Source organism: Pongo pygmaeus, chromosome 3, assembly GCF_028885625.2.
Source record: "Pongo pygmaeus isolate AG05252 chromosome 3, NHGRI_mPonPyg2-v2.0_pri, whole genome shotgun sequence".
Classification (NCBI taxonomy): domain Eukaryota; kingdom Metazoa; phylum Chordata; class Mammalia; order Primates; family Hominidae; genus Pongo; species Pongo pygmaeus.
The window spans coordinates 34,819,146-34,827,329 of NC_072376.2; the positions used below are offsets into that span (position 1 = coordinate 34,819,146).

General features: G+C 37.5%; 1 non-coding gene across 1 annotated transcript; it reads left to right on the forward strand.

Moving 5' to 3' along the window:
- Positions 1 to 4,406: 4,406 nt before the first annotated feature.
- On the forward strand, positions 4,407 to 4,512 carry LOC129035886 (U6 spliceosomal RNA). Its single transcript, XR_008502380.1, has one exon. It is a non-coding gene; the product is annotated as a U6 spliceosomal RNA (small nuclear RNA).
- The last annotated feature ends 3,672 nt before the right edge of the window (positions 4,513 to 8,184 follow it).

Consider the following 8,184-nt stretch of genomic DNA (forward strand, 5'->3'; position numbering starts at 1 on the left):
TTATGCAAATGAGTCAGTTATGTAAGATTAATGAATTTACTATTAAATCTTGAGTAATCACAAATTTACAATATTACAGAAATGATTACAACACATTGATCCAAAGGAATATTATTATTTTTTTCCATTAAAAGTACAAAGGCAAGAGTACTGCACTAGAATACAAATTTGTGACCTTGTTTACTCAAAAGTTGGACACTATATTCAAATTTACTAATTAATTATGTTATTAAAGTAGCTGAAAATACAATTTGGAAATGGAAAAAGGTGAAAGGATTTTTGTTAAAGCTCTTGAGAATAATACCAAAAACCCCACAAAATTGTAATTTTTAAAAAATACTTTAAAAATCCCCAAATCACATTATTCAGATAATATATATTTTTTATTAACTAACTGCCCAGCACACCTCAATAATACATTTCTCCTACATCTTGACTGCGTATTTTGATTATCTCTTTAAATAACTATAATTTGATAATATTTGCATAGAGAAAATATTTAACTTGAATGAATAATAGATCAAATTTGTTATTTTGTTTGCATTACAAGGTATTGCCACTTTTTTAGTATTATTAAGAGTTCCTCTACAACTTTCTTTCAAAAACGTATATTTTAAAGTTGGGAAAAGTAATGTAGTACATTTTTTAAAAGATATTTTGCTCTAAAAATAAAAACTTAGCTCTGAATTTGGATTTATTCTGAGCTAAATGTTAGAGATAAAATGGTAACCTAGAAAAGAACTTTATGCCCATAATTTTTATTAACTAGTGGAAATATCATAGTTTTACTATCTCCTAGTTACATTCTTTGTGTTATCTAGGGGTGGAATATAACAAAATACAATATTTTAATATATTAGATTACTTAGGGCTTTCTAACATGAACAGCTAGAATTTAGAACAAAACAACTAAAACCTCTCTATATTATTTGAAGGAGAAGAAAATCCATAAACTCTATATTTAAGAAATCTGAATTGGCATGGCATAAATAAGATTCATAAATCAATTTACGTTTCCAAATTAGTTTTGATTCCATTAATTGGTTCTTAGGACCGGAAATATAATGGAGTGAGTAAAATATTCTGGTCCTAATAAAATAGAACACTGTTTTACATCAAAACAGGTTGTCAGTTTCTGAAAATATGATAGACCAGATGTCTGAAGATAAGTTCTAGGATAGCAGTTATCTTATATTTTAACATGTTTCATAAGATATATCTTAACAATTATTTTCAGCTACATTGTTGAGCTGGAGAGATAGCTAGAGAAATCCAAAGAAACCAGAATCAAGAATATTGGGAGGCTGAGGTGGGAGGATCACTTGATCCCAGGAGGTCAAGGCTACAGGGAGTCATGTTTGTGACACTGTAATCCAGCCTGGATGACAGAGTGAGAACCTGTCTCAAATAAATAAAATAGTAATGATAAAATTTAAAAGAATACATATAAGTAAGCTTGCATTAAAGTCAGAATTGCATCCAAGCTAGAACCTGTGAAATAGGTTCAATCTTTTCTTTCAATGTTGCAAACAAACTTTTTGCGTTGGCTGTGACTGTCACAATACTGAGAAGGATATACTTCTGTGTCTTCTTTTAAATCCAGGTCATGAGAAGTTTCTCCATATCTAATCTAAGTCATTCTCAAAGTTTTGTAAGCTTCTTTGCCTTCAATCAAGCAGATTCTGTTTCTTGGTTTTGTTTTGTTTTGTTTTGAGACGAAGTCTTGCTCTGTTGTCCAGGCTAGAGTTCAGTGGCTCGATCTCTGCTCACTGCAACCTCCGCCTCCCAGGTTCAAGCGATTTTCCTGCCTCAGCCTCCTGATTAGCTGAAATTACAGGCACATGTCACCATGCCTGGCTAATTTTTGTACTTTTAGTAGAGACGTGGTTTCACCATGTTGGTCAGGCTGGTCTCGAACTCCTGACCTAATCAAGCAGATTCTTAAACACCTTCTATCACTTTGTTCTTGTTCTTCATGATTGTAGCTATGACAAAATAAGACTGATGAGCAATAACCACTCCTGATTTTCCACCTTTGTAGTCCTTAATCACTTTTAATTTTGTTTCCCAGTCAGTCACTTATTGACAACACCACCTATTGACAACATTAGTCATGGATTTTGTATCCCTTGGATCATGAGGAATAAAATGACAAAAGATTAAACCAAGCACAAGAGAAAATAAAGCAATCAAGTTACACCATAAATGAGATGTATGAGGCTGCTGCCAACATAACACAGCAAACTATTTTACAGTAAACTTTTTTATAGGTAGCAAGAGTACACTTCAAAATGATGATGAAAAGTACAATATAGTAAATACATAAACCAGTAACACAGTCAATTATTATCAGTATTGATGGAAGCAGCGGCCCGTCTGCAGTGGATGCTAACATGACACTGGCTGCAGTGAGGGAGGCGTGGCCAGGGCTGTGTGCTCCATGGAGCCAACGGGAGCTGGAAACAGGGGGAAGCCTTGCCTGCTTCCAAGTTGGAGGGGTGGGTGTCTTGCCCTCCTGGGTGCAACTGCAGCTGCCCAGCCACAGCTGCAGACCCGGACATCCCTGTGCTCTCTGGGAAGACCCTCACCCCTGCAGGCTCAGAAGGGCCTGCCCCCAGTGTCTGGACTCCCCCTCCTCCTGTCCTCCACTTTGATTTTGGAGCAAAGTTGAGGCTGAGCTCAGACTGTTGCCTGTGCTCAGGGTAGTGCTGACATGCTAGCTCTCCGCTTCCCTGGCCCCCTCCAGACTTTGGGCCCTGACAGCACAGGAGAGAGGCTGAGGGGGGGTACTAAGGGAGGCTCAGCACGGACCTGCAGGCATACCTTGGCCTGAACAGCCTGGACTCTGTGGATGGCATGCTGATGGCAGCAGGAGGCTGACAGGCTCCTGGGTGGAAAGAGGTAGTTTCCCAGTGAAGCCCCACCTTCAGGCCTGGTACAGGGTGCCAGTTCCATGGACTGGAGTGAGAACATATGGTGCTTTTTCCAGGCCCACCTATGGCTGTCCATGGACCAATCAGCACACACTTCCTCCCCTCTGAAGCCCGTAAAACCCCTCTCTGCTGAGAGCTGAACAAAAGTTAGGATGTCCTGCCTGTGGAGAGGACCTACCCACTGTGGGTCTCCTCTCTGCCTAGTCTGCCCAGAGCTAAAGGGATGTTGGGAGGACCTGCCTGTGAAGAGGAGCTACCCACTGTGGGTCTCCCCTCTGCTGAGAGGTGGATATTCATTGAGATGACCTGCCTGCGGAAAGGAACTACCCACTGGGGGTCTCCTCTGAGCTGTTCTGTCAATAAAGCGCCTCTTTGCCTTGTTCACCCTATGCCTGTTCGCGTACCTCATTCTTCCTGGAAATGGGACTCAGCAAATGGCAGGGCTGAAAGATCTGTAACACAAACAGGGCTGAAACACTCCCCTTGCTTGCCATGTTGCAGGTAATGAGAAGGAGTGAAGAGAAAAGGAGAGAAGAGCTGTGGCCCTTTGAGGAGCCCAGACCTAGCAGCTCCCTGACCCGGGTTGTGACACTCTCTTTGGGACTCTGTGGTTCCTGGAATCTCTCAGCTTTCGGGTGCCGCCACATTCCCCAGTGCTAGCCATGGAGGCTGCTTGTGGTATGTCTGGCCGAGCCACAGCCTCACAGGGAACTGACACCTGTGCTGGTGCCTGGAGCTGCCCTCCCTACTGAAGCCGACATGCCTGGCTATGCACAGTGGCTGGACCCCACAGTTGCTCACTCACAAACCCCTCCTTGCTCCGTGGCTGTCTCACCCTTGGCAGGTGTGACATCCAGGCCAGTAGGATGAGCTGAACACAGCCTGCCAGGCTGAATGGGTGAAATGAGCCAAACAGGCCCTAGCAAAACTCAGGCAAAGGCACCACTGGCCACGGAGGTTTCTGGCTGGAAAAGCAACACCTGAAGGATCTCGTGACGTTATCACATACTATATACTGTATGTAATTGTACAAGCTATACTTTTGCACAACTGGCAGTGTAGTAGGATTGTTTACACCAACATCACCTCAAATATGTGAGTAATGCATTGCACTATTACGTTTAGATGGCTATGACATAACTAAGTGACAGGAATTTTTTAGCTCTATTGTAATCTTATGGGACCACCATCATTTACATGGTCTGTCATTGTTATACTGCTCATGACTGTATAAATATATACAAATAAGTTCAACTATCATACTGAAAAATTAAGAAGCAAATACAATTTTTTCCTACAACTATAGCCTTCAAGTCCCATTTTTTAAATACTTTTCACTAAAAGAAAATACATTGGGTGTAGGAAAAGATAGCATATGATTAAGAAATAATATCATCTTGAAAATGTGGCTATGCAAGACAGAATCGTATGGCTACTTATATATGTGGCATTGTTTCTAGAAAAACTTTTATAGTGCTCACTTCAGCAGTATACATACTAAAATTGGAACAATATAGAGAAAATTAGCATGTCCCCTGTGCAAGGATGATGCTAAATTCACGAAACATTCCATATTTTTAGGACCTCTTCAAGAAGAACTGCAAACCACTGCTCAAAAAATTAGAGATGACACAAACAAATGGAAAATCATTCCATTCTCATGCACAGGAAGAATCAACATCGTGAAAATGGCAATATACAGCCCAAAGCAATTTATAGATTCCATGTTATTCTCATTAAACTACCATTGACATTCTTCACAGAATTAGAAAAAGAAAACTATTTTGAAATTCATTTGGAACCAAAAAAGAGTTTGTATAGCCACCAAGACAATCCTAAGCAAAAAAAAAAAAAGGCCATAGGCATCACACTTCCTGACTTCAAACTGTACTATAAGGCTACAGTAATTAAAATCTATAACAGCATGGTATGGGTACAGAAACAGGCACATAGACCAATGGAACAGAATAGAAGACCCAGAAATAAGACCACACACCTACAACCATCAGATCTTCAACAGACTTGTCAAAAACAAGCAATAGGGAAAGGATTCTTTGTTTAATAAATGATGCTGGGAGAACTGACTAGTCATGTGCAGAAAATTAAAACTGGACCACTTACTTACACCATATACAAAAATCAACTCAAGATGGATTAAAGACTTAAATGTAAAACCCAAAACTATAAAAACCCTAGGATAAAAATCTAGGCAATACCATTCAGGACTTAGGCACAGGCAAAAATTTCATGACAAAAATGCCAAAAGCAATTGCAACAAAAGCAAAAATGAGCCAAGTGGATTTTATTAAACCAAAGAGCTTCTGCACAGGAAAAGAAACAATCATCAGAGTGAATAGAAAACCTACCAAATGGGAGAAAATTTTTGCAATCTATCCATCTGACAAAGGTCTAAGATCCAGCATCTACAAGGAACTTAAACAAATGTACAAGAAAACAAACAAAAAAAAACTCCATTAAAACATTGGCAAAGGACATGAATAGACACTTATCAAAAGAAGACATACATGCAACCAACAAACATGAAAAAGAGCTCCACATCACTGATCATTAGAGAAATGCAAATCAAAACCACAATGAGCTACCATCTCACATCATTCAGAGTGGCTATTATCAAAAAGTCAAAAAACAACAGATGCTGGCAAGGTTGTGGAGCAAAAGCAACACTTTTACACTGTTGGTGGGAGTGTAAATTAGTTCAGCCATTGTGGAAGACACTAGGGCAATTCCTCAAAGACCTAGAGGCAGAAAAAAACATTTGACCCCACAATCCCATTACTGGATATATACCCAAAGAAATAGAAATTATTCTATTATAAAGATACATTAACACATATGTTCGCTGCAGCACTATTCACAATAGCAAAGACATGGAATCAACCTAAATGCCCATCAACGATAGAATGAATAAAGAAAATGTGGTGCATATGCACCATGGAATACTCCTCTGCCATAAAAAGGAATGAGATTATGTCTTTTACAGAAACATGGGTGGAGCTGGAAGCCATTATCCTCAGCAAACTAATGCAGGAACAGAAAACCAAATACTGCATGTTCTTACTTATAAGTGGGAGCTAAATGATGACAACACATGGACACAGAGGGGAACAACACACACTGGGGCCAGTTGGAGGGTGGAAGGGTGGGAGGAGGGAGAGCATCAAGAAGAATAACTAATAGATGCTGAGCTTAATACCTAGATGACGGGATGATTTGTGCAGCAAACCACCATGGCACAGATTTAACGCAGCACACCAACACAACACATGTATACATATATAACAAACCTGCACGTTGTGCACATGTACCCTAGAACTTATAGTATAATAAAAAATTTTGGAAAGAAAATAAATAAATAAATAAATATCTTAAAAAAGAAAGAAAAACCATAAGTGTTTTTTATAAGGGCAAATAAAACCTAGAACAATGAATACTGTTTTCAGGTGTGGGATCATGAGAAATTTGCAAATATATAGTCATTTATTTAGTAGGAAATTCAGCATAATATGTCATAACCTCTTGAGTTGCAGATGTTCTGAACCTAGTACAAAAAAAAAAAAAAGTTAACCTATTAAGCTTCCTAAAACCACATAAACATAGTTATCAAATGGGCCTTAAAGTTTCCCTAAATTTAACTAAACTTAAGACAACCTTTTTCCTACCTATTGGCCCTGATTTCCCTTTCAATTGTCCATTGACTTTAGCAAACTTATAATTTCAAATTCTACTCATCATTTTAAGATATACATCTCTTTCTTTCGCCTATTAATCTTTTGCTCTGGACCTCACTCTTTGTGTGTCTGTGTCCTAGTTTTCTGTGGCTGTGAGACAAGGAACCTCGGGTATCACCCCAGACAACGAGACCATTTCAATAACTTGAATAAAATTTTTTTAGCCTGTTTAACTTTGCCATGTGAAATTTTTGCTTTGACAATAGTGTAATAATGTTTTTTATTTTTTTCTTTCTTGTGCTCAAAGAAATAATACAGATTGAATATTCTTTATCTGAAATGCTTGGGACCATAAATATTTCCAATTTTGGATTTTTAAGATTTTGGAATATATGCATTGTACTTTCTGCTTCAGCATTCCTATCTTGAAAATCCACAATCTGAAATATTCCAACAAGCATTTTATCTGAGCATCGTGTCAGCACCCAAAGTTCTAGATATTGGAATATTTCAGATTTTGGACTTTCAGATTAGGGATACTCAACTTGTACTCGAATGCTAATTGTTACATATATATTGGAATAAATACATGGAATCAGTGTAATGCTTCATTTTATTCTAATGTGTGGTATGCATACATGCATAAATGCATCAGTACTGAAAAATTTCACTGTCAACAGTATTTCCTCAACTCTAGTCCTATTTCTTTGACTAGGACTAAAATCACTCTTTAGAGAGTGATTTTGATCACTCTCTAAAGTCTTGGTTCATGTATTTAGAGTTTAAAGACTACAAAGTAGAGTAACCTATTCAAAGAAATATGAACAATGAAGAATAAGATAAAGGTAAATAAACCAGATCTCAATTAACAAAGAAGTATCTGGGATAGTGCTCCTTCATATCACTTATATAATGGTTCCAGTATGCAAAGGATATGGATTTATTATTTTGCAATTGGAATACCAGTCCATTAATTAAAGATTACTGTGTATAGCAGGGGTAATGCTTTTTTCTGGTTTGTGACGTCTGAAATGTGGTAAGAATTATATAATCTCAGAATTTGCAATGATAGAGCACATCTCAGAAACCATAATACAGTTTAAAGCAAGCAACTTCAATAAAAAGATCTAATGTTGTTTATAAAGTTACATTTCTAGCATAATTTTAATAGCTTCCATTTCATTGTCCTCTTTTTAATAGGACTTAGATATCTTAAATATATATTTCTAAATTACAAAGTCATTTCTCTGCTCTTCATAAACAAGGATTTTTATGTGAGGTCATTAACTTTGGGAATGGCCCAATTATAACTACTTCAATACAAACCAAATTAGTAAAATGATGATTTAGAGATACTCACAAAAGAGAAACTTTTAATCCCTTCAGAGATTTAAAGATAAAATATATTATTAGTTTACATCACAATTTTGGATTTTTTCCAAATAATTCAATCACACATAGTGAACCTTGTTTTACTACGCAGCATTTTTTTGACTATTCTACTCTGCTTGTATAGATTTCCTCAAAAGAAGCAGGGATTTCAGATTTTATGTTTCCTTTTA